Source organism: Ambystoma mexicanum, chromosome 1p, assembly GCF_040938575.1.
Source record: "Ambystoma mexicanum isolate Mex_15411 chromosome 1p, UKY_AmexF1_1, whole genome shotgun sequence".
Classification (NCBI taxonomy): domain Eukaryota; kingdom Metazoa; phylum Chordata; class Amphibia; order Caudata; family Ambystomatidae; genus Ambystoma; species Ambystoma mexicanum.
The window spans coordinates 1444115040-1444139375 of NC_090921.1; positions in this window are offsets into that span (position 1 = coordinate 1444115040).

The window sequence follows — 24336 nt, forward strand, 5'->3', positions numbered from 1 at the left end:
CCCAAGATGTGGAATTATATACTAGAGGATGTCTAGTATGTGCCCAATTTAAACCTACTTCACCAATGCATAGAGCACCATTGATGAAAAGAGGCCTAACTCTCCCATGGTCAGATTTGCAAATAGACTATGTAGGCCCTTTAAAAAGGTCGAGCAGAGAACACTGTTACATTTTAAGTGTGATATGTTTGATGTCGAAGTGGATTGAATGTATTCCTGCACCAGATTGTAGTGCGCAAACAGCAGCCACATTGCTGGTGAACCATGTGTTCCCAAGGTTTGGGTTGCCACAAATAATTGAGTCAGACAGAAGAAGTAATTTCACAAGTACCCTAATGAGTAAGGTATGGCAAATACTGGGTGTGAAAAGGAAACTACATATCGCATATCGGGCAGCCTCTTCAGGTGGAGTTGAACGGAGCAATAGGTCTGTTGTGGATATTTTAAAGAAATTCGTGGCCGAAGCAGGTTCCAGCTGGGATTTACGTTTACCATTGGTTTTTATGGCAATCAGATCAACTCCTGCCAAAGCAACAGGTGTTAGCCCCCATGAGGTCTTGACGGGTAGGAAAATGGTGTTACCACAACACCTACTATACAGAACACATGAGCAGACACTTGTGAGTGCATCCATAGTTCATGAGTACATTGATGAACTGAGGAAGCATTTGCAACATGCATTTGCTTTTGTGCAGAGAAATCTGGAAAGGGCTGCTGACAGTGCTAAAACATACTATGATAAAAGAACATCAGTGAGAAAATACAGTGTTGGGGATCAGGTGTACAAGTTTCATTTTGGAAAAAGTAAACAGAAACATTCTAAATTTCTAGCAGCCTGGCAGGGGCCATTTCGAATTATAGATAAGATCTCTCCTGTAGTGTATAAAATTTTGAAGAATGAAGGTGAAACAGCGATAGAGCAGTTTGTCCATGTAAATCAGATCAAGCCATGCCATCCCAGACACGAGATCAGGCGGCTTGAGCATGTAGAAACAGAAAGCCCTGGGGCTGCTGCCCACTGATGCACACAATAAAACAGAAAGTCCCTTGAACACAAAAAGATAAGAAAAATGGGTACAGTCAGGAGGCAGTGACAGAGAAGTTAAAAAGTTGATTATTATAATGGCACATAAACACTGTAATATATGTAAACAAATAAATAATATAAAAAGTGAAAAAAAAATATATATAATGGAAGCTCATGGTCGGTGTGCAGAATGAAAATGCATTGAATTTAAAATTTTGTTTCATGTATGCTTTTTTCTTTTTAACGTGTGTTTAATTTCAGAAAAAAAAATGTTTTATTTTTGGCAAAAGGGTGGTTAGTATTGTGCTATATACTTAATCTGTTTCTTTTCTATTTTGGTTTAGAACATTAACTATTTATACTGGAGGTCACGGGAGACGATGGAATATGGAGTCCCCTGGATGAAGACCAAAAGATGCCTGCCTCTGGGTGGAGGTGAAGACAAAATAGCCGGAATGCCAAAGAAAAGATGACTTCTATAGAGAAGGATCCAAGAGTACCAAGATGAAAGAGTACCCGAATGAACCAAAAGAGGCAGACAAGAGTCCTGACATATGGAGTTCCACGTATTTATTATTTTAATTAATTGTTTTAATTTGTTATGTTAATTATTTGTTTTAGTTAATTGTTTTATTTTATTATTTTCAATTGATTTCAAGTATACAATTGAAATACTGGACTGGACACTTCCATTGGGAAAGCAAATGTAGAACATTTTATAAGAATTGATAAATTCAGTTGAATTTTAATATTATATTGATTGAACAGCGACTTTCAATTTTCATCTTCACGACAAGGATGTTGATTGTATTGGATTGTTACATTTTTGAAAGAAGGAAAAAGTTGGATTTTTTCCAATTGTGGCTCGGATTAGCCAAATTAAAAAAAAAAAAGGAGGGTATATGTAGGAGTGTTTAGCGTGTTTTGGGAGCACAGAGTACAGGACCACTGCACAGGATCAATGTATAGCATGTATTTTTTTTTTTAATGCAGTGCCACTGCATGGGTTTGGTACATTGATATAATGTGGTACAGCAAGGCTGTGTTATTGAGCATTTTTATGCGGCGCCACTGCATCGGTTCGGTGCATTGCTATGATGCTGTTGTTTCAAGCTATGTGTTGCCAGTGTAACATGGACATATAAGTAAGGGCAGGTTATTGAGTCAAAAACGAGTTTTACATATAAAATGCAAATATATTTTTCACAGTTAAAAGCACACATCTGTACCTTCAAAATGCACACCATTTCTCATCTGAAATGCCTATGTTGCAAGACACACATTTGGTAATTAACAAACTAATCTCACTAACAAGTCTAATAATTATAACTCATTAATAAAAGAATGTGTCTTCACTGCAAAAAGAGGCAGACTCTGAAAATCAGTTTTAAACACATTCAAGTTTTTTTTTTCTTTGCCTTTCTGTGCTCTGTCCACAGTAACTGCAGGAAGGAAAGACTTCAAATAAGCAAGAAATCAGCTTGTTACAGTTGAAACTGTACAAGAAGAACCATTGTTAAAAGTAGGAGGATAGAACATGATTGATTCTGATTGTAGCACATCACATCAAGCATCATGTTAGAGGCTGTGACTAGTGCTTTGCTGCAGAATCTGGGGGAGGAAAGGCGGAGACATCTTGACACAGCTCGAAGAAGGACGGGGTTGACAGCTGGGGATACCTGATTCCTAAAGAAGATTCAACTTGGTTGCAGAGACTGGCTTTTCCAGTCAACAAGTCCCAGTTCGAGTGACAGCAGAAGCTTGTCGTTGCTGGGTGAACCCCTCCAGAAGGCGAACAGCCAAAGAAGGTACATGCTGAATAAGCCTGGTAATTATCTCGCTGAGGTGTGGGGGCTGAGTGTGTACGAGAATATTCAGTCAGTGTAGGAAAGGAGATTCCTGTGCTTTACTCACGTGTTTAATGTTGCAAATTGAGTTCTTGTCTCCGCCACTCTCTTTTCAGTTTATCACAGATAATGCTGTTACTGTGCTATTTCATTTATTTCTGTAAAGAGTGAGATCGTGTTTAAATGCAACTTTTATAATACACAAAAATATCTGAAAGCAGACGGGTGGTGTGTTTTATATTTACCAATACAGTGCTGATGATGTTGGGAGATGTTTAGACAGTGCAATTGTCATTTTCAAAGTAGCTAAACATAAGATTTGGCTGCAGCTGTGTGCAGTATGAGCAATTATAACTAACTGTGTGTGTTGTAGTCTGCCGGAGGTCTATGAGTCGGCAGAAAGGGAGGCCTGGGACATAGTTCACTACCGTATATAAGAAAAATACCACATGATGGCTCGCTGCCGTAGATAAGACAGAGAGAAATTGCCCATAGTGGCACACTAAAAATGAAAATGTGGTGTTCCTGAAATGCAAGCCTGAGGTCTTTCTAGTGATTACACGAAAAATCTAAACAAAAAAAAGGGGTTCTGGATATTGGGGCCACAAATAAAACAAAGGAATTATACTCACCAAAATAGCACCAATCACGCATACCAACCACGCATACCAACCACACATGTCTGTGTGCTGAAATAATGCATGTCCACTGTATTATTGTTGTACATGGCCCAATCTGAATACAAGGAGTGATTGTTGCTAAATTATTTTTCGGCGGTATAAAAATACCGTCAGGCCCCAAATCTCCACAAAATACCCAACAGGGCCTGGTGGATGGTGCCCCACAGTGCTGGGGGGTGGGGGTGCAGGGAGACATGAGTGAGGGCCTGGTGGAGGATGCCCCTGGATGCAGGGGGGTGGGGGTGCTGGGAGACATGAGTGGGGGCCTGGTGGAGGGTGCCCCTGGATGCAGGGGGGTGGGGTGCAGGGGGACATTAGTGGGGGCCTGGTGGAGGGTGCCCCACAGTGCTGGGGGGTGGGGGTGCAGAGAGACATGAGTGGGGGCCTGGCGTAAAGTGCCCCTAGATGCAGGGTGGTGGGGGTGTTGGGAGAAATGAGTGGGGGCCTGGTGGAGGGTGCCCTGGATGCAGGGGGGTAGGGGTGCTGGGAGACATGAGTAGGGGCCTGGTGGAGGGTGCCCCTGGATGCAGGGTGGTGGAGGTGCTGGGAGACATGAGTTGGACATGAGTGGGGGCCTGGTGGAGGGTGCACCACAGTGCTGGGGGGTGGGGTTGCAGGGAGGCATGAGTTGGACATGAGTGGGGGCCTGGTGGAGGGTGGCCCTGACTGGTGGGGCGTGGGGGTGCAGGGAGACATGTGTGGGGGCCTGGTGGAGGGTGCACCACAGTGCTGGGGGTTGGGGGTGCAGGGAGACATGAGTGGGGGCCTGGTGGAGGGTGTCCCTGGATGCAGGGGGTGGGGGTGCAGGGAGACATGAGTGGGGGCCTGGTGGAGGGTGCCCCTGGATGCAGGGGGGTGGGGGTGCTGGGAGACATGAGTGGGGGACTGGTGGAGGGTGCCCCTGGATGCAGGGGGGTGGGGGTGCTGGGAGACATGAGTTGGACATGAGTGGGGGCCTGGTGGAGGGTGCCCCTGGATGCAGGGGGTGGGGGTGCAGGAGGACATGAGTGGGGGCCTGGTGGAGAGTACCCCACAGTGCTGGGGGATGGGGGTGCAGGGGGACATGAGTGGAGGCCTGGTGGAGGGTGCCCCTGGATGCAGGGGGGTGGGGGTGCTGGGAGACATGAGTGGGGGCCTGGTGGAGGGTGCCCCTGACTGGTGGGGGGTGGGGGTGCACGGAGACATGAGTGGGGGCCTGGTGGAGGGTGCCCCTGGATGCTGGGGGTTAGGGGTGCTGGGAGACATGAGTGTGGGCCTGGTGGAGGGTGCACCACAGTGCTGGGGAGTGGGGGTGCAGGGAGACATGAGTGGGGGCCTGGTGGAGGGTGCTCCTGGATGCAGGGGGAGTGGGGGCCTGGTGGAGGGTGTCCCACAGTGCTAGGGGGTGGGGGTGCAGGGAGACATGAGTGGGGGCCTGGTGGAGGGTGCCCCTGGATGCAGGGGGGGGTGGGGGTGCAGGGAGACATGTGTGGGGGCCTGGTGGAGGGTGCCCCTGGATGCGGGGGGTGGGGGTGCTGGGAGACATGAGTGGGGGCCTGGTGGAGGGTGCTCCTGGATGCAGGGGGGTGGGGGTCCTGGGAGACATGAGTGGGGGCCTCGTGGAGGGTGCCCCACAGTGCTGGGGGGTGGGGGTGCTGGGAGACATGAGTGTGGGCCTGGTGGAGGGTGTCCCACAGTGCTGGGGGATGGGGGTGCAGGGAGACATGGGTGGGGGCCTGGTGGAGAGTGTCCCTGGATGCAGGGGGTTGGGGGTGCACGGTATCCTTTACCGCCCAAATTGTAATGACCCCCAGAGTCTTGAACATAGTGGTGGTGCTATTTTGTACATCACTTCCGGTGTTTGTCCCTTATAGTTTTTAAGATCATCTTCATTTTTTTAGAATGTGCCATTGTTTTAAGAATATTGCAATTTTGATTACAATTAATCCCTGTATTTGATAACAAGTGTTTGGAAAAAAAGTTTACTTTTCAATTTATTTGCTTATAAAATATTTTCACAAGTGATTATGATATATAAATGATCACCCTTGAAAAAGTCACATTAGTGAAACACCAGGCAAATGCAGTACAGTAGTGTGGGCACACTACCTTGTATAAAAACCTCTAATCAACAATATTAAAGGGATGGATTCCTTCATAGGATGTTTATATCGTGACTACTCAATGATATGGAAAATAGTATGTACCAGGAATCATATTAATTGGATAAGCAAAGTAAAATTTGACAATAATGTGTAACGTGCAAGGCATCTACAATGAGCGTGGAGAGTTACCAGGAACAATGAGGAAGAGCATTGTAATGCTGATTTGGCAACCTGATAAAGATCCTACCAGAGGTTTATCATTTACACCTATTTCCTTTATTAATGTAGACAACACAATTCTGGCAAGAATTCTCAGAAATCACATTCTGGTTTTGATCAATGAATGCATTGAGGCAGATCAAGCAGGATTTATACCATTGAGCTCTGTGTTTTCTAATCTGAGAAGAATGTTTGATCTCATTCAGGTACTTCAGACTTACGTCCAGGGAACAGCAGTCTTTCTTGATGAGAAGAGGTTCATTGATTCAATTGAGCAGCCATTCCATTCTGCAGTTATGTTAACGATAGAGATGTCTTCTTTTTTTTAATATTAGAACATCAGCTGTATAATTAACATCCTCCACAATTTTGGTAAGTGCAGATTGATGCATAAGTCATGTTGCATAGATATTTGAAACAAGGCTATATATGGACCCCATTATTGTTTGTCCTTGCTTCGGAGCCATTAGCTACATGGATAAGAGAAACACAATTGCATGGAGGCTTACAACAATACACACATACATTGTTTCCCTCTTTGCTGATGGTATAATGTTGTTTAATAAGCTCACTCAAGTCAATTTACCTCAAATTGTGTGACATAGACAGGAATGGCCAATCGTCTGCCCTATGTCTTGTGAGAAACCTGAAGGTGTCTCACCCGCCAGTCCCCGGGAATCTGTCATCCAGGTGGCCAGGGCATGGCCATCACTTTTGGATCCAGTCCCTAGAGTTAGACCAGTGCAGTCCAATGTATGAGGGGTCCTCGGGGGGGTGGCAGTGGGACAGCGGAGGGTGAGATGCAGTATCCCCTTCTTTGTAACACCTTTTCCCCATCCTACCAGGTAGGATACCTTAGAACTACACCCCGCCTTTCCCAACATGAACACTTTCTCACGGACAGTCCACCATGAGCGACAATGGACTAACACCAGAGCCATTCACCTGACATGTCCCAACACAATGGACTGACATCAGAGCCATTTACCTTACATGTCCCAACACAAGGGTCAGGTAGAGTCAGGAAATTACTGATTCTTACATACACCTGACTTCCATTCCAATTCCCCACACGGATAAAAGGCAGAGCACGAAAGCACACTCTGAGCAAGGCAAAACACACAAGGAAGCAGAAGTTCCGAGATCACAGTTTAATACGGTGAAAAAGACGGCAAGACCAGAAAGGGTTGCAAGGAGGGAATTGCCTTTGGCCCTGTCAAAGGACGAAAACCTCGGCTTTCATGAGCCCTCGAGAATAAGAAACATAAGACTGGGAATTAAAGCTGAAGAAAGGTGCATTGTGTGTCGAAGGTACCCGGGGTTCTCCTGCATTGATAACCGAGATGGGGAGGAGCGATTGCCGCTGTGGTACTGTCCTTGGCTCCTACCACAAAGCCACTCCAGTAAAGTGAGCACAGCCGATGATTCAGGGAGACTGATACCAGCCCAGTCTGTGTTAGAACCAAGGTTGCAAGCAGCAATATTGTATGAAGAAATCTGAAAAGACCCGAGTGTAAGGCATGTATGATGAGCAACGCAAATATAATTGAATATCCAAGGAGTGACTGAACTTTCTAAACCAAGGTAGATGCTGTATACATGGTGGTTTGGCGCTACATGGGTGCTCATTCGAAGGTCTCTGTGAGGTATTCAACTTAGAGTGCAAAATTGTGAACAGCACAATCTAAGTGGTCCTGCAACGGGTTGAGCCAAACCCTGTGCACAGTCAAAAGTCTTTGATAGCTAATACAAACTGAAATTGTCTGAGCCCAGCTGAGGGAGAGTAATTGTGTAAAAGGGATCTGAGCCCAGCTGAGGGTGATCCAGTGTGAACAGTGAGTCACCCAAGAAAAGATTGTGGTTTAAAAGAGATCTAAGCCCGGCTGAGGGGGATCCAGGGTGAAGAGTGAATTGCCCAACTTGAATATTTGTAAAAGATGTTTTTCGATGTTTTGAGATATTCTATAAACATTGGCAAAGAGGATTTGAGCCCGGAAGAAGGGGCATCCAAACTAAAGAGTCAATCGCCTGACTTGAATATTTGTAAAGAAAGTTTTTCATTGTTTTGGCACATCAGGCCCTCTGAATCATAAGACTTTGATAAGTTAGGAAACTTGGAAACAGAAGGCCCTGATGTTGGTAATGGAACTGTGTCCTCGTGCCAAAGAAGTCCAAGAGTGTGCGATGCTCGAGTGAACCAACTTTTCCCGTGCTGAAAACATGGGGAAGGGAGGCCAACGGCCTGAACATCCTGACTTATCATTTTGTGAACACTTCTTTATTTTTCATGAACATTTCCCCACACTATTTGTAAACTAGCAGTAAGAATTGGCAATATTTTGAGGTAAACATTTCAATCAGTGACTATGGACCAAGGACAACTACACAACAATATGAGGACGCATGAACTGATTGAAATGTTTACCTCATGTCCCTACTAACCACACGATTACTTTGTGATAAGGAGACTGTTTTTAGCCTAATTAAGGGCTTACTAATGTTAGTCCCAAAAGGTTAATTTCATTATGTTTTTTATGTGATGTTCTTTTTAATATTTTGTACGTTTTGTATACACTGATTAAAATATGTGAATCTTTATTACTTTGTCTAAATATATTCAATGATATAGTTTCTGGCGCTACTTGCAACTAGACACGCATAGTACGTGTGAAGGCGGGAAGCTGTTTTTGTGGAATCCTCTGTAGTCCCTTGGTGTACCTCCCAGTGCATCCAGCCATACCCTGGAGGTAGTAGCATCCTCTGACACTGCTTTCTTTCACCACGCGACTGTCCATCTGACACATCAACTCCCCATCTGGAGACAGAAAGGCATTGGCCCGCGCCCCTGGATGGAAAAGTAAGCTGTACCATGGTATTGCTCACAAGCAGACAGGAACTAAAGGGTGGGATAGATGTTGTGCTTCCCCCTTCCTGACAAAGCCAATTCCGTGGCCTTGTCATATATATTAATCTCTGTAAAGTTCTTACTCTCAACTTAAGTAACTATATTGGCCTTAACTTGAGTCATGGCTTTTCACGCTACCTGTAGTTTGGTATTGATATTGTGAGGGACAAAGAGCTACTATTCATACAAACATTGGGAAAGCATTGCAAAAATTGAAAAGTGATGAAGATAATGGTGATGTCTACCTCTGTCGCTAATTGGTAGAATATCAGTGGTCAAAATGACCACGATCCACAGTTTTATATATATATATATTCGTTCACGAATGTCCCATTCACATTTCTAAAAAATTATTTAAACATATCAAAAGTGTATTGTTCAATTTTATATGGGGTGGTAAAACAGCTACAATAAAATTGTCTAAAATTATTTTACCATTAGACTAGGGAGGACTCGCCATTCCTGATTTTGTACTATTGCTATTAGGAGCCCAAATCCAATATGTGTCTCATTGGTCTACACGTGCAGGTGGAAAGAGTGTTTGCCACTCATGCATTTTTATGATCAATAATAATCGGAAAGACAAGCCAGGAGCAACACAAAATAAATATTGTCACGTGTGCACACTGCTTGGACTAAACTTGCAACACTGCGTAAAGCAGATGAGTCAACCTCACCATTATTACCAATAGCTCATTTCCCCAAGGTGTATATAAAGGCTGAATAATTGTACAGCAAAACTATGCGAAAACCTGGTCTGAGCACATGGGGTATATTTTTCCAGATGGTGCATTTTTTACCTTTGAAACATTTAAGGAATTGGCAGGGACATCTCAGCTTGAAATCTTTATGTACTATACATGGTGTCATTTGTCTCATATGTTCTCTTAATTTCCTTCTCCAGATACCATTGAATTACTGCATAGTATAATATTATTACAAGCCAAAGGGAGTTACATTAAAGTATCAGAAAACAATAAAGATGCGTATGCTACTACATTGTCCCACAGAAAATGGAAGAAAGATGTATGCGCTTTGATCACTGATGTACAATTGAGCTATACCTGTGCCCAAACACAAAAAGGTTTCCTTTAGTGTATGATTCAAACATCTAAATTTTAAATGTATACATCAAATGTACTACACTACACAATACAATTAAACACGTTCTCTTCAAGAGATTACCATATATGTGAAAGAGGCCATCGTCATAATGCAGATTGTTTTCCTTTGGCACGGCTTTCTTGCAGTATTCTGTATTTTTGTAGTGAGCCTTTTCAAATTCTAAGTGACATTCTTGATATATATACATAACACTGTCTTCAATGATAGGCCAAAAGGGTTATACAAGACAAATACCAAACCCAGCATGTAGAGTTGCTTCCCATTCATTTGCAATAGGACATCACATGTTATAATGATAATGAAGAAACCTATAAGGCTACTACTTCACCAGCATGCAGACTTACAGATATCTGATTACCCGTTAGGGACTACTTGGTAACTAAGGCTAACCAACTGAGCGATGAACTTGAATTGGACTAAATGAATGTTATGGTTTAGCGCCATTACTGTATGAATGTTATAGGATTATACAAAAGAGCATGCCATTAAATAATACAAAATATTATTCTTGTTATAAAAGTGTTTACTTTTCATAAATTCTTTGTTACTTGTTTGATCCTGAATCAGTCATTAAGACTGTTTTTGACTTTCATATTTTGTTGATGTTTACAATAGGACTGTATGGTCCCTTTATATTTTATGAATGATTAAAGATCAAACAAAAATAGGTACTGGAAACTGGTGCACACAAACAAAAAGCAATCTACAGTAGACTTCTCGATGAACGCTCATCCCACCACCTTAATTTAATGTGTAGTTAAGCCAAACTCAACTGCCTTCCCCTTGCTCACCTCTCATGTACCAAGTGGTGAGATCTGACAGCAACTGAATCCAATGTGAAGAGGTGCAGTGTATCGACATGTTGGAAGTGGTCAGAGGCAGTAACAAGCACACTGAAGGAGGTTAACAATATCCATGAGTGGTGCACGCACAACGCCACCAGACATAAAACAAATTCAAAGGGTTGCTTGAAGACTAAGAAAAGAAATCAAGGTGTCCCAAACCAAAGTGCACTTTGTAGTAGAAATGTCACATTAAATGGTGGCTGAGCAAAGTGGGTAAATTGTGAATGTGACACTATGCAGTAAGAGCATTCAGAGGTGGCGACAAGAGAGACTTCAAGGGTACATCAACGTGTATACTGAGACATCATTCTGTTTTTATTTTACCCGAAAACCAAAAACAACATTGATTGTCCAGCAGTACCATCCCTCTCCTTTTTGTGACCTGAAGGGATTATTTGAATCCATCTCTGGGTGTCTCAATACAAGGAAAGACTATCTCCAACTAACAAGTCAGTGCAGATAAAAACTCAGTCAGCCAAGATTAAACAGTAATTGCAGCTCTAATTGACCATAACCCTAAGTGCCATACTATGAGCTGTGACTACCATTTGATTCTGTTTTTTATTATTTCTTTTTTAACCGCTTGAAGACATCAGAACAAAAGCACTAAAATGCATTTCAATGAAGATAATTCTAAAAGACATCAGAAGAGGTAAGAGCCAACCCCAGCTTCTCGTCTTGTCACTTCATAACACGATGATGTAGCAAGGAGAAGTATAGTACAACATCAGCATATTCCTGTAAGATCACACTGCAACACAGTGTGGATGTCGTATTGCTGCTCTGCAAGTGTATATTTCCAGTTATAATATTACAAAACCAGCATAAACTTGTCAAATATTATATGATTACATCGAATGCTTTCTCTTGAATGATACGGAGAATATTTTGCACTGACAAAAACAAGTCATTAATGCTTAATGGACAAAACAAAGTAAAAACTAAATTCATCATTCATCCAACCCAAGGACAACATATATAAGTGCTACAGCATGTGTGCTGCCATGTTCTACAAAGAAAATATCAATAAAAAGTAATGTAAACACTTAGAATGTGTTTTATAGATCACATTATTTCTGTTGAAAGAACAGCGTATTGATAATTACTCTTACAAATAATAGCAGTGTACAAACCACATTTAGGGCCTAATTCAAAGAAGCATTTTCTAATGGCAAAACCCATTTGTAAACTGTTTTGTGAATCATGGCTTCTTGGGATAGAAATTATCCATCATGATGCATTTTAAGCTGTGAAATTAAATTACCCAAAATGTACATGTCAAGCAGAAACAACTATAAAATTAAGCTTGTTTGTAAATCCAGAATGCCTAGGTCCCTTAACATGCCACTTTCATCTATATAACAATATAAGCAGAGCAGCTGCTGCTCAAGAAAAGGTCCATGTTTATGAATACAAGAAATACATTAAAATACATGTAATTTGTCTTGAAAATCTCCAGATCATAGTCTTATTTGTTAAGCTACTCTGAAAGCCAATAATTCCAGTGTATTGTCAATTATTAAATCCATGCATAGAGTAGCAGACTCCTAGGACAGGGCATCAACCCTTAAACCTTGGAGATCATGAGGTTCCCAAAGAATTTACATATGTTCCATTAAGCTGCTTAATAAAAGATGTTTTGTTTAACAGAATGCATTTTTTAAACATACAGTCTCTATTGTTACATGGCCAAGCCCCACACAAAGGAAATGAAGGAAATGCAGTTTTCAAAATATGTAGCACAAACGATGCATTCAAAGTGATAATCAGAAATGTATTTATGATTGTAATTTCAGAACCATATGTCTGATCTGAAAACCAGATATAGATATGCATTCAGATTCATGAAAAAAAGACGAAAAATTGATATAGCTAAACATAAACAATATCAATGGATTCGGAATATTCTTACAAATCTTAATAAATTAATCTCACAAATGGCACATGTCCATGTAGAGCATTGCTTACAAAATGAATATTCCAGTTCATTATTCTGTTCACTCAGAAATGAGGGGGCTCGTTTTTAGCCAACCCATCTCCCTTTATATCAAAATTCACTAGACCAATAGAATTGACCTCAAGGGACCTGGTGAGTGTGAGACAGTGGAGGCAACCTATCACAGTATATGCCCAATCCAAAATGATGTATCAAATAATGCTGTGTAGATCGAATTTGCTTGCTATTTAAGCTCAAACACATAGAAAGAAGAGATAGTTTGTGGAAAATAGAGAAACAAGAGAGCCCATCTGACAGGACAGAAGCAGTTTACCTGACGCGTGTTGCTTCCACACATAGGGATCCTTTGACCCAGTAACTCTCCATTCATTACTGATGGTACCTCAGGGGACCCAGGAACATCCCTGTTTTGGGCCTGTTAACTGTCCATGGGTTGCCTATAACCCCATTGTAGCCCAACTCAAAACGTCCACCAGTTCAATCCCAACAGACCTTTCCACCATTTCCCTTTTCAATCACTACCCTCACTCTCTTGGCCTCATAATGTGCCAATTTCTTCTACCCTCTATAATGCACCTTGTCTGTTCCATTCCTCCTTGTACTCACTTTGCTCCTCCTCTTTTCTCGCAGTCTTCAGTTATAACACAGTCTAACATCTACCTTACTCTCCCAACTCTCAGCTCCCTCATGACCCCATGCACCCTTCAAACCAGATGATCCTCTTCTCACAGGATCTCCATCCTCATCTATCGTCCTCACCTACTGAACACCTTCTACTCTCTCACACCTCTTTTCTTTGTTTCACTTGGCCTCTGGAATGTACAATCCTTCTACAACAAATCCTCCATCACCATTAACCTTTTTAACTCTTATCATCTTCAATGTTCACTTCTTGCTATCATAGGAAGCTGGATAGACCCTTATGACTCTGATACGCAATTGGCTCTCCACACAGATGCTGGTGCGTTCTCCGACTCTCCTGGCCTATTGGGAGGGGTGATTTTGTATGTTTACTTATCAATAAGGCCCTCACCACTTCCCCCGCCATTCTCTGTCATCACTAATTCATTTATTTTTTGAATAAGCTAATATTCAACTCTTCCAACCTAATCCCCTGACTTTTCTGGTTACCTATCGACCCTGTGATCTTTCAATTTCTGACTAACATTCCTGTTGTTATTATGGGGGCCTTTAACATTTCTAATAAATCTGCAACCACCTGCTTTGAACATAACTTCCTCCTAACTAACCACTCTATTTACACCCTCTACAACTGGCCTATAACTCTGGTAGGAACTCGCTTGACCTTCTCTTTCTCTCAACTTTGCAATCTCTTTTGACCTCTTTATTTACCACTCATTCTTCCCTTTAATATTGTGGCCACTCAACCATTTACTCCTCAAATTTCAAGCAAGATACTCTGGCCCCTCCCCTCTTTCCATCCCCTGGTCATGTCTCTTCCATTGATCATGTTTTTTTTCTGACTTTCATTATGCACTTATGGCTACCTTTCACCCACACTATAATTCATGCACATTCACACCTTTCTGATCCCATCCTCAGGCCTGCCTCACTTCTGGGATCGAGACTCTCAAAATAAACATGCATTGTGGCCTACACCACTGGACAAAATCACAGATCCCCACCCTACTCTTAGAATTCAAAAGTCCCTTGCTGACCTCACCTCTGCACTGGACTCTTCCAAATGATCCTACTTCACAAACCTAATCTCCTCCCTTTCCAATCATTCCAGACCTGCATCTACCCTCCAGGTTTTGCTCACAAATCTCAAAGCAGCATCCATTGGCTCATCCCTTTCTGCTAATGACGTTGCTCACTGCATTTCCTCTAAAGTCTCTAAAATGTGTGACACACTCACAGTCCTCCCATTTATCCCTCCCTTGCCATCCTTCTGCCACCACCTCTCTATATAAGCTCTTGTATTCTCAACTACTACTGCCCTACTACTCCTACTGAATTAGCACCCATCCATCATAGCATAAACCCATCTTGCACTCTTAATAACCTGTTTGCTCCTCAAATGGTCAAAGACTTAGTCTGTCTCAATCATCTGCCCTTATTTATCAGAGCCCTTTAACCTCATTTTCGATTATAAACTCTTCCCAGCCTCTTTAAAATCTGCAACTCTCCTACCCAATTTTAAGATATCATGGGCTGATCCACACATCCTGGCAAATTATTGCTCAATTTCCCTCTTTTCTCATTAGTCAAAGTTCCTTGAATGGGTGGTCTTCAACTGGATCCCTACGCAGTTTGATGGCAGTGCCGCGTTGCCATATAAGCCATATAAACATTTAATGGCCACACATTTAAATCAAAAAGCTAAAGCAAACATAGCAGGTGGAGTAAACCACTATGTCAGAAACAACAGCTCAAACAAAACAAAGTCTGAAATGAATTAAGATTCTCACTTTTGTTTTTTGTATAGCTGTTCACATGATCTACTAATTGCATAATTTCGCATCATATGGATCTTAAGTCGCTGATTTGTGAAAGCCCTAACAGCTGTGTAACCTGATACCCTCAAGCAGGCTAGATGTCAATCTGATCGTTCAACCATTCAGCAACTAGGTGTGATTCCACCAATACCAGGTTTCCTGTTGATTACTCTGCTAATTGTTGTCTGCTCCTTGTCTGTTCCTCCTTGCCTGTTCCCTTACCCACTCGCAGTATATAGCTCTAATAATAAACAAGTTGTATTTGTTTAGTTATTTAAAGCTTATGTTGAAGACTATATAAAAATCTAAATGAAAGCAAATATATCTCCTGTTTTTCCACAAATCCACATCCAGTAGATGGTCTAAATTACAGCACAGAGACCAGGTTTATTGTTGAAATTTTACGAATATTTCCTTCAACATTATTTTGTATAGTGAGCATGAGCTGTGACTGACTTGCGGTTGCTCTAATTTTGGACCTTGCCTTGAAACAGGATTGCAGTAATTAGCCTACTAGACTAGGCACTGACCATGCTATCAGCCTTTTGACACTGGCCCTGTTTGAAGGCTATTTGAATGCATGCTTTGGAAATAGACCTTTGGGGCTTACCTTACTCAGTTTGTTGTTGATCCATCATGGCTGGCCTCCTTTCTCTGGTACTTTGGTTGGACTTGCGTCACAGGCAATTTAGGGGTAGACCCTGCGGCTGGCCTTTTTGAGAATGGCATTTGAGTTCTGTCTTAAGAACTGTCATTTGGGAATTGATATCTTCTTCCCACCCACTTTCCTAAACGTCACACTCATTTACAGACTAGCCCAGAAGCAGCTGTGGGGCTAGCTCACAGAGACTCTGCATGTGCATCACCAAATGTCTCTGACCGCCAGCCGTCTGCCCTGAGGAAAGCACGTGCACCTGGTTAGTAAGCCAAATCTGAAAACGTTGTATTAAATGATCTACCAAAATGGGACCAATTTGCTTGCAATTTCACGTGCCATTGGGTGGGTGTTTCTGTTTGCCCCATGTAACATTTCAGTAATTTAGCACTGTTCATGGATACGTTTTTGTTGTACTTGAACCGCTTTTCTAGCAAATGAGAGAGTACACTCGCAAGAACATTTATAGAATGTGCCCATGCTCTGCAAACTTCAGGGATCATCAAGTGGTAGGGCACCACTCGTAACTTCCATTTCACTGAGTTATATTTCATTTCAGTGGTGCTAATATCACCCGAAAGACACAGTGTGGAAAGGTCACAAGGGGGACAATGCACCGCTGAGCTCTATAGAGATACTGCTCAGGTGTACTGGTAGACAGAGGGAAAACAATAATGGTGGATACGGTTTTGCCCCATTTGGAAAAAGAGGAAATGCGACTGGCCAAATATTGTTAGTTATAGCGCATGTATCACAGATGTTACACCTGCTATGATATTACACTGGCTCAATAATATGAAATGTTAGTCAAAATGTATCTTTTAGTTGACAAAACAAGCAGTGGGTGACTTTCTGGGAAATGGGCTGACTATATCACCTGGCAGCAGATCTGCCCAATGCTGGGCAATAGAGTCTAGCCATTACAGACGTCCATTGCAATTGGGTGGTGGATGTAGCTTAAATGAAAATCACCACTGCCATGACCCCCCCCATCCAAGACAACTGGCATGGGAGAGTTCACTAGGCGGATGGACACCACCCCAATATTCTGGCCGCTCGGTGCATCAAATTGATATTTAGACATGGCAGTGGGCAGGGGTAATCATTTTTCTGTTCTGAATCAAAGCTGTTTTTTGGGGGCACTTTAGCTCTCTCTGAGGACTGCAGCTTCAAGGAATGCACACAGAATCCGACCTATCAGTGTTCAGTGAAGGACAGAGCCTGCGTGCCTTGCCTGGCGGTCACAGGAATTGCTGGGTACGAATGCCCTGGATGAGCAAATAGGAGTTTCCATATACCACCTGCCCCTGTGCAATACACTGCCTTGCATTACTTCTTGGATAATGTTTAATGCCCAACCTGCTAGGTGGAAAATATTACATATTATGGCCAAATATGTTTTAGTCGCAAGGAAGAATATTGTATTTGCAGACCCTATTTTGGTTCAAATCAGAAATTGAAAATTAAGTTATAATGTGTTAACCTGTTACATAACTTGCCTCTACTATAATGTTGCCTTCCATCTGCACACTAGAGAATGGATCCAAAGTGACTTATGCCTAAAACTCCACATTCGTTTTTTCTACTTTTTTTTGTTTCTGTAGTGAAGAGAGTGCTTCCGTTTACATTACTCTTATCTTTGAATGGAACCACAGGCAGGCAATTGTTGATAGCGTCCAAAAACAATGCAGTCGTTTTAGTAGTAGTTTTTATTTATTTATTTATTTTCGTAAAGGGGATGCTGAAACGCTGGTATGTTAGAATGAATTTTGGAGGTCCTTAATTATTGTATGTTCTAATTATGTGTGGCCTCTTACAAAGCTCAATTTTCATTTCAGATCGAATGGTTCCCCCCATCTCCCGTACACCCCGCCCCGAAACACATGCACCTCCCACAACCTTCCCTGCCCCATAAAGAACTAAAGGAGTGCTAACATCACTCATGCCCCTTGGCCTCTGACCTGGAAGCTGGTGCTCCCTCCTGCTTCTTGGGTCAAGCAGCAATGGCCTAACGTTCAGCATTAGCAAAGCCAGAGACCGACAATGCATGATGTGTGTGTGTGTGTGAATATTTACTTTCAAATGTTATTAAATGAATAGTACGAAGACACTCGTTGTGCTAATTGATGCTGGAATTCAGCTATCTCCAAGCCTGCAGAATGCTATGTATTGGGCTGCATAGGGACGCGTTTTAGGTGTTTCTATTGACAGCCAATTGGGACGCACCTGATAGCGAGCAGACTAAAAATATACAGGAAAAAATGGCCGGCGTCTCTTTGTCTCGGGTCGTGAAACTCGAGCGGCGTCGTGGATGAGAGGCACCTTGACAAGCATAATAACCGCGTGGCATCATGCATAGAGTATTTGAAAGTGTGCACGTTTGGTTCTTTTAGAGTAATTTAGCACATTTTAATTAATAATCAATGGCGAACTGTGAAATTTAAAGACAAGGGAGAAAGAATATAATTTGCAAAGCCACAAAAATCTTCATCACATGTGACAGTAGAAATGCTGGGAGAGCGCTGCTAGTCTCTACACGTAGGTGTTTCTCATTAGCAGCTTTCACCGGTGCATGGATAAGCAGCGACTCTGCTGCAAAGCTTTTGTTATTAACGGCATGACACCTACGCCACCCTTGTAAGTCAATAAGAACAGCTGACTTTAAAATAGCAGCCGCCGCTTGTTTACAGCGTGCCCAAAGTGGTGTCTTTGCAACGTGTATTCCCTCAAAAGACCCTGGGAGGTGAACAGTGTTCCCTCCTCGGAGGCTTGCGTGTATCTGTCTTCCACGACAGGGAAAAGGTGGGCCTTTCCTTTAGTGAGTTCATAACCTGGGAATTTGTCCATTAGCTATGCCATATGCATCACCCATTACTCATTCTTACCAGCCCCTTTCCTTTCCCCTCCAGTAAGATGCTGAATGAGACATTTTCCTTTGGTTTGGCATAACAAGGCCACAGATTTTTTTTCACACATATATATATAACCACAGCAAACAGTCGCTTGCGTTTGTTATGAGGTACTGAATTCAGCGAGTAAACCTTGGCCTCTGGCATCCCACTCTGGAACATACACTAAAGCCAGGCCTTCGGTAGGCAAGCACAGCCAGTTTATCACTTCTAACCTACAGCTTTAATCGTGCTATTCATATTAGGGGGGTTGATCTTCTCAGGGTGCATGTGTACTTGGGTATTCATGAACCGAGTAAGGCAGAATGTGGCTTACCTCTTATTGTGCAAAACTAAAACAACCAAGATTGGGTGTGATGCACTAGTGCAAATCTGCAAGTAGCCCACATTATATAAGTGAAAACTGTTAGTTCACAACTGAAAGGAGGGAGAGAGGATTTGATGCAAACAGAAGCCTAAACAATGCTATACCCGCTCACTGCAGATAAGTCGGACACACTAGTTCCCGGCATGTACATGTTTGAGTGCCACATGCCACCTTGGACATGCTTCTCACGCTACAACTCGGCTGGCTGCCTTCCAGGGTGTTTCCATTGCAGAGATCCAGGACGTTTTGGAAACACAGAAATAAATCGGTAAAAATCTCTACTTGTCCCCTTTTGGAGGGCCCAATGTCTATGAGAACATGAGAGAACATCACCCAATGCCTTTGAGAACTGTTTGGGCTGACGCTTAGGCAGGTGGACATTTAAGAGGTCCACCCAAATGTCATGAAGGAATTTGGTTTAAAGCACTATTTCCTTCTTTGTTCTTTAGGAGGATCGAATATTCAACACGTGAAAAGCTGCACCTAAACTGGTCTTTATTTCAGATATGTATATAGCATGATGGATTGGAACCTGTTCTTCTCCATGGATATTCATTCTCACATAGTCGTTCTGTTGGTAGCTGTGAATATCACAAATACTGCAGATTTATTACAAGGGTGACACTGATAAAGTTGGAGGAAATCAGAGTGCTCCAACAAAAGTTACATGTCTAAGGTATGTAGTTCTAGCCACCTTTTCACCTGAAATGAAATATGACTACATAATACAATTGAGGCTTGACATAACCTTCCCTAACAAACGTTTGGTCTACCAATGGAACTTTGAGGAACCTCTGACTCATGTGTCCACTTCACTAGGCATTGGTCTACAAGGCTTAACCATAAGATTTGAACAGTGACATTTATAATTGTACTGTAAGCCAAACATTTGCTTTTTTCATCAGTTTCAAATTTTACAAGAACACTGTGTCATGTCAGACGAAAATAAAAACTGACGACTGTTAAAAAAAAACATAGCCAATCCCACAAGTGATTTTGGGATTTAGCACCCTTATATATTGAAAGCACATATTTAACCCATATTAGGAATGACAATGGGCCTGGCTTTGTAAATGTAGAAGACAACATTTTTAAGTAAAGCCCTCATAAGAACACAAGACGTACCATCTACCTATGCAAAGCTAGACTTACAGGGTTTGCTAATGCATGTTCTTGCAGAGTTGCCAATCAAGAGAACTTCCAATGGTTCCACTTCAAAATGTTTGCCTTGTTGCAGAAATGAGCAGCAGGTCTCATTTTTATATCCGTTAATCCCTGTAATCTGTATAAAACACTGATTGTGTCTTTCTTTAGAATGTGAATTATTTCCACATACAATGGGTTACAAAGGATCGATAGGAGACTGTTGAGTAGATGGATAGTGTGATGTAAATAAACGTGGATAACCAAAAGTTGGCGCTTTTTAGAAATAATTCTATAAGTATATTGTACATTGTTAGACATATGTGCATATATTATATATGCACCAATATGGTATATATTGGAAACATCTGTTGAATATATTACACATGAGAAATGTCACAAAATGCTTTAGGAAATAAGTGAGGCACAATACAACTACCACACCCAAGAACAATTTAAAACATCCTCCAAATAATGACACCCGGGGTGCACACTTTTTCGTTGGGATAGACTCCCTGTGGTGAGCCAGAAAAGTGAAGGTGTGGTCCACCTGGCTGTTGCCCGGATGACTATTTAAAAAAAAAAAAAAAAAATGATATCATGGTCATTTCAAGTTATCACATATCTCAATCATGAAGGAAAATAGGATTGAAAGATGGGTGGGAGCAACCATGCCTCAGGTCCTTCTTGAAATTAAGACCCCTGGAAGTGTGACTCCTAATCAATATGTTGGCTCTTGGCTCTACATGCAATGGTCCCACCCATTTGTATGAACTGCAGACCAAATCCCATTTTATTCAACACTAAGATCATAAAGTTTCACTCAATTATGTCAAATGCCTTGCAGGATTCTAAAGATGTAATTACAGGGTTCTCGTCAGCCTGCAATGGAACTTGCATGTGGCGCAAACTGGAACGGGTGGACATATATAGCGCTTTGGATTAAGGCGCTATATAAATAACACATCATTATCATTATCATTATCATATTATAGATAACATGAAACTGATCTGGATCGAATACATGTGTCATTTTCATATTGGTGGATTTACGAGAGCTTTTGTGAGAACCTTAGCGTCTGTATTTATTGAAGAGATGGGACTGTATAAAACATAGTCCTCTTTAAGTTTTTTTGGTGAATTATGACAATGTTGGTTTGGTGTGTGACTTCAATTGTTATCCACTGCTGTACTGGTACACCATTAAGGCTCAGGATCTTGAGTATTTTTCTCTTTTGAATGCCGAGAAGGGTCATTGTGACTTTTTTCTTATTTACATTATAAGGAGGTTTAGAAGGGGGGAATCTCCCTGTACCCACCATTTTACCCTCTTTGGGACTCCCAATCCAAAGATATCTTTTATGCTATAAAGGGAAGTATTTATGATCATCCCTTCTGTGGACAATCTTTAATATGTTCCTCCACCACCGGGGTGGAGGTAAACATTGGAGATGTTTTATGGTGGTATTCCACCTTGCAAACAGGTAGTATTTACCACTGGTGTATTCCATTGGAAAGCTGCCAGCAGTATATTACCCCGAACAATGTATAGTATCAAGTGTTAAAACAGAGTGAATTTTATGTATGGTCTGTTTTGTGTTTTCAAAGACGACCATAGCTGTAATAATGGCCTTTGAAGGAAATGTTTTATATCTTTCTGTTTAATGACTTGGATTCTATATCAAATATTACGATAAATACACAGAAAATGAAGATGCATCACCTGGCTTAATTTCCACCTTGTTTTGTTTGCTTAATATGTTTAGAGTTCCAACAATTAGTCCAGTGAGTTGGAGGTCCACAAATCATTCCTTGAGAGCTTACATTTGGCTGGCCAGTAATAGGTGGTGCTACATTTTACTAAACTATAATGTAAAATCAATATGCAATTGAAAATAATCTTCTTGCAGTAATATATTCTTATAATTTATCAAGGAAAACACATTAGTTTCAGGGATGTTAAGGTGGACATTTAACGGAACAAAACCCCTGAAATACAGCAGAGAATTCAGGCAAAGTCACCTTAACTTGCCTCCCCAAAGCTCTGGTCCCACAGGTAAGTGGGTAGGGGCGAAGGGGTGTGAAAGGAATTTTGTTGGTTTCGGGGGTGGGGAGGCAGGAAGGCAACATGGAATGGCTCCCTGTTGCATCCCCACATAAAAAAAGAACATAAATGGTGACACCCGGGGTGTGTAGTGGAACAGGCATTTTCATACTTTGAGAGTTAACACGCTTTGAATGCCTGTGTGCACACAGCTCCATTGAAAGCAGATGTGTTGCTGTATTACATGGCGCATTTGGTGAGAAGCAGAGAGATGTTACTCTCAAAGTATGAAAATGCCTGTTCCTCTCAAATGAAACTGTGAATGATGACAAGTGCAACTATTAAATGTAATCATGATCACTAGCCTGCCTCACATCTAGACAGAATATTGAAAATTAGCAAGCGCCACACCTAGACATAATTGCAAGGACAGAAATGCCAACTAACCAATCCACTAACAATTCCATCCCTCTGCATACACCTCTCAAACCCTTACCAAACACAACAACAATCCTACAATGCAGCAATCCGCACAAACTTCACTACACTGCAACAACAAAACAAATCGCACATAGACTTGCACAACAGCACACAACGACTACTGACCGTAAAACACCTCAAGCCCAGCCAACGGAACCACCGGAATGAGGCTGCCAACAGCACATCACTGCTATCTTCCACTTTCCCAGCTCATTCCCACTAACCCAACCCTCCTCCCTTTTTTCAGAGCCGCCAGAGCAATAGGGCACCACTCCGGTGGTGATAGTGTGCGGTACAAATATCCTTTAACATTAACATTAACATGTTATGGTTCTGCAGATGTTTTCATGTTGTTAGCTTGCAAGGGATGACAGGTCACCCTTGAGAGAAAGAGATGGATTTGATCAGTAGTGGAATGTTTAACACGTTTCTGAAGTTGTCTGTTCAGCGTGCCAAGTTCTGGTAAATTTGATGGTGGAGAGAAGATGATGTTTTAGCTAAAGTTCTTAATGTTGTATTTGATAATGTCTTAGATATGTGACAGGGAAATCGCCTTATGGGTGGAATGGTATCTGTTCATTTGCAGATAACGCTTGCTGTTTTGTTGCCCAGAACAGAGTGTCTTCTTTCCAGTGTTTCCTCCTTAGACAGAAAGAATACATCAAGGGAAGTACTATATTCATTTCACATATTTTTCTTTTATTGTATCTCAGATAACAACAGCAATTTCAAAACAAATGAAATGTATAAATTAAGCCACAATAAATCATAACATAAGAAAATAGTACTCAGGATAACATATAAAAGAAGTAAAAGTAAATTCAGGCATAGAAATGTGTCAACTGTATTGATATGTGGAAGCATGGTTCACTTCATCATGTTTGTAAGCTTGTCAAATAGCTATTAGCAGGGTTCATCCTTTTAATGATTGTATATTGTACTTTGACACACAATGTTTGTTGAATTAACTTTTACATATATTCATTCTCTGCTTTGGTCAATCCTCCCTTCAAGTAAACCATACTGGTTTTGCCTAGTATGGTTATAATATGATTTCTTGTCCAGGTTGAGTTAGCATGTGGTTTTTATTGTGTTGAATGACTAGTAGCTAAACTCTAGCAAGGCGTGTATGTTGAAAGTATTGCACATCTGTCACAGATAGGGTAGACGGATATGTAGTCTACTGCCAAACTGCAAACTGTTGAACACAGGCATCTGAGATCAAAGCCCACTGTCACTAGTTAGTTAAATCATCTCATCCTGTGAAAATAATTTAAACTCAATGTGGCTTTTTTCATTTCCTGCAAGTGATTTTGTTTATGATTCACTGTATTAAACTCCTTGCCAGTGCTGCTCCGTACACAGTAGTACTGCTGAAGATAAAGAGAAGACAGTATTTGGATGTTCTCTATGTTTTCTCAATGTAGCACTGCTTGATAGCCATGATTCTGATACCGAAAAGTCAAAGAAAATATTTTGATAAAAGCACTGCTGTCTTGCAGGACTACAGGGATGAGAAATGGATACAACTGTGATACAGCCACACACCACCATTACACCAGTAGTGATCCCAATCATAAAGGTGAAACA